The following is a 3,178-nucleotide window of genomic DNA, read 5'->3' as shown; positions in this document are numbered from 1 at the left end:
CAACTTCACTGTTCTCTTGTTGTAGACGGAGTCTAGTCTACCTCGGTAAACAACTTCACTGTTCTCTTGTTGTAGACGGAGTCTAGTCTACCTCGGTAAACAACTTCACTGTTCTCTTGTTGTAGACGGAGTCTAGTCTACCTCGGTAAACAACTTCACTGTTCTCTTGGTGTAGACGGAGTCTAGTCTACCTCGGTAAACAACTTCACTGTTCTCTTGTTGTAGACGGAGTCTAGTCTACCTCGGTAAACAACTTCACTGTTCTCTTGGTGTAGACGGAGTCTAGTCTACCTCGGTAAACAACTTCACTGTTCTCTTGTTGTAGACGGAGTCTAGTCTACCTCGGTAAACAACTTCACTGTTCTCTTGTTGTAGACGGAGTCTAGTCTACCTCGGTAAACAACTTCACTGTTCTCTTGGTGTAGACGGAGTCTAGTCTACCTCGGTAAACAACTTCACTGTTCTCTTGTTGTAGACGGAGTCTAGTCTACCTCGGTAAACAACTTCACTGTTCTCTTGTTGTAGACGGAGTCTAGTCTACCTCGGTAAACAACTTCACTGTTCTCTTGTTGTAGACGGAGTCTAGTCTACCTCGGTAAACAACTTCACTGTTCTCTTGTTGTAGACGGAGTCTAGTCTACCTCGGTAAACAACTTCACTGTTCTCTTGGTGTAGACGGAGTCTAGTCTACCTCGGTAAACAACTTCACTGTTCTCTTGTTGTAGACGGAGTCTAGTCTACCTCGGTAAACAACTTCACTGTTCTCTTGTTGTAGACGGAGTCTAGTCTACCTCGGTAAACAACTTCACTGTTCTCTTGGTGTAGACGGAGTCTAGTCTACCTCGGTAAACAACTTCACTGTTCTCTTGTTGTAGACGGAGTCTAGTCTACCTCGGTAAACAACTTCACTGTTCTCTTGTTGTAGACGGAGTCTAGTCTACCTCGGTAAACAACTTCACTGTTCTCTTGGTGTAGACGGAGTCTAGTCTACCTCGGTAAACAACTTCACTGTTCTCTTGTTGTAGACGGAGTCTAGTCTACCTCGGTAAACAACTTCACTGTTCTCTTGTTGTAGACGGAGTCTAGTCTACCTCGGTAAACAACTTCACTGTTCTCTTGTTGTAGACGGAGTCTAGTCTACCTCGGTAAACAACTTCACTGTTCTCTTGGTGTAGACGGAGTCTAGTCTACCTCGGTAAACAACTTCACTGTTCTCTTGTTGTAGACGGAGTCTAGTCTACCTCGGTAAACAACTTCACTGTTCTCTTGTTGTAGACGGAGTCTAGTCTACCTCGGTAAACAACTTCACTTCAGCCTAAAAAAGAAAAGCATCAGCGATTATCCTGCTTGCTGGGTGCGATTATCCTCGCACCCAGCAATCAGCAGCACACACAGAAAGGAGAGAGAAAACGACAGGCAGTTTGGACGTCGCAGCGATCGATGTTCAGACAGGTTGCTGTTCAGATCACCTCCACCGACCACACCAGGCTGCTCCTCTCTACTGGAGACACGTGGTGGTGAAAGGAAAACGGCAGACGCCTTGTGAGAGCGGCTGTGTTCAAAGGTAAAAGTATCTGGTGTGAAACGGTAAACGGTGCATTTAAATATGAGCCTTTACACAAAGCGCTTTACTGTGAGCGTTAAATTCACCCATTCACACACACGCACACGCACACACGCACTCACACACACGTTGTTCGGTTATCAGTATCAGTCACAAAAATCCATATTAAACCCCCCAATACCCTCCAACCTGAAAGACCCCCAATACCCTCCAACCTGAAAGACCCCCAATATTGATACTGAACCATTCAGTTTGTAGTTTGTCTGGATCAAAACACAGCAACTCATCAAACTCGTCCGTGGCAGTCAACAAGCTAATCATTGAATATCTTTGGTCTGCAGCAGCAAGTCACAGGTGTGACAGAACCTCTCACCATGAGTAGACAGCAGACAGCAGGCAGCAGGGCTCCTAATCCGTGTGAGGAGGTCAGTGGTCTGCTCAGTGGTCCTCTACATCCAGGAGGTCAGTGGTCCTCTACATCTCATCTCTGTGCGTTGAAGCCACGCTCTGTGCGTTCCTGGTCCTCTTCCACAGAGCAGAGACCCAGCAGCTAGGCTCGGCTCTCTGCAAAGACAGAGAAAAAAAAGGTAAAGGGTTTTAGACTTTAGTATGTTAGTTTGAGTTGGGGTAGCAGAGCTCAGGGGTAGAGAAACCGTCATTAGAGCACAAAGTCCTTGAGCAAGACTCTGAACCCCTAACTGCTCCTGATGAGCAGGTTGGTGCCAAGCATGGTTTCCTCTGACATCACTGTATGAATGTGTGTGTGAATGGGTGAATGTAATGAATTTGTGTGTGAATGGGTGAATGTAATGAATGTGTGTGTGACTGGGTGAATGTAATGAATGTGTGTGTGAATGGGTGAATGTAATGAATTTGTGTGTGAATGGGTGAATGTAATGAATGTGTGTGTGAATGGGTGAATGTAATGAATGTGTGTGTGAATGGGTGAATGTAATGAATTTGTGTGTGAATGGGTGAATGTAATGAATGTGTGTGTGAATGGGTGAATGTAATGAATTTGTGTGTGAATGGGTGAATGTAATGAATGTGTGTGTGAATGGGTGAATGTAATGAATGTGTGTGTGAATGGGTGAATGTAATGCACAATCTATGTGAAGCGCTTGGGATAAAAGCGCTATATAAATGCACCATTTACCATTAGTTAAAAAAGCACCTTTCAAAACAATGTTACAAGGTGCTGTACAACGGAACTCAATATGAACGATGGAGTAAAAACAAGACACATCAGAGCAATGACAACAAGAAATAAAAGTAAAACATTGACCTGCTAGTTAGTCAGGGTAAAAAATCTCATGAGACAAAATGCATTAGTAGTCCGGGAAAAAAAGGGTGATTTTTGGCTGAACGTGGTTTCGGCGGTAAAAGTTTTTTTCTCAACTGATTCTTGTAGCTTGGGGTCACCTCTTAAGGATTCAAGATGATGACCAGTGATATCCATTGAGCATTTTTTATTATTAACCCCTTAATGCCTGAAACATGGGCTCCCATTGATTTTCTATACCGGAGGAAAATACCCAGAAAAAGATTTTTTTCTGGGTATTTAAGGAGGATGTGAGGGGTCTAACTAGGGGTTTGTCATGATGCTGAATCCAT

Source organism: Nannobrachium achirus (genome assembly GCF_963921795.1).
Source record: "Nannobrachium achirus genome assembly, chromosome: 18".
Taxonomy (NCBI): Eukaryota; Metazoa; Chordata; class Actinopteri; order Myctophiformes; family Myctophidae; genus Nannobrachium; species Nannobrachium achirus.
This window is presented reverse-complemented; position numbering follows the sequence as displayed.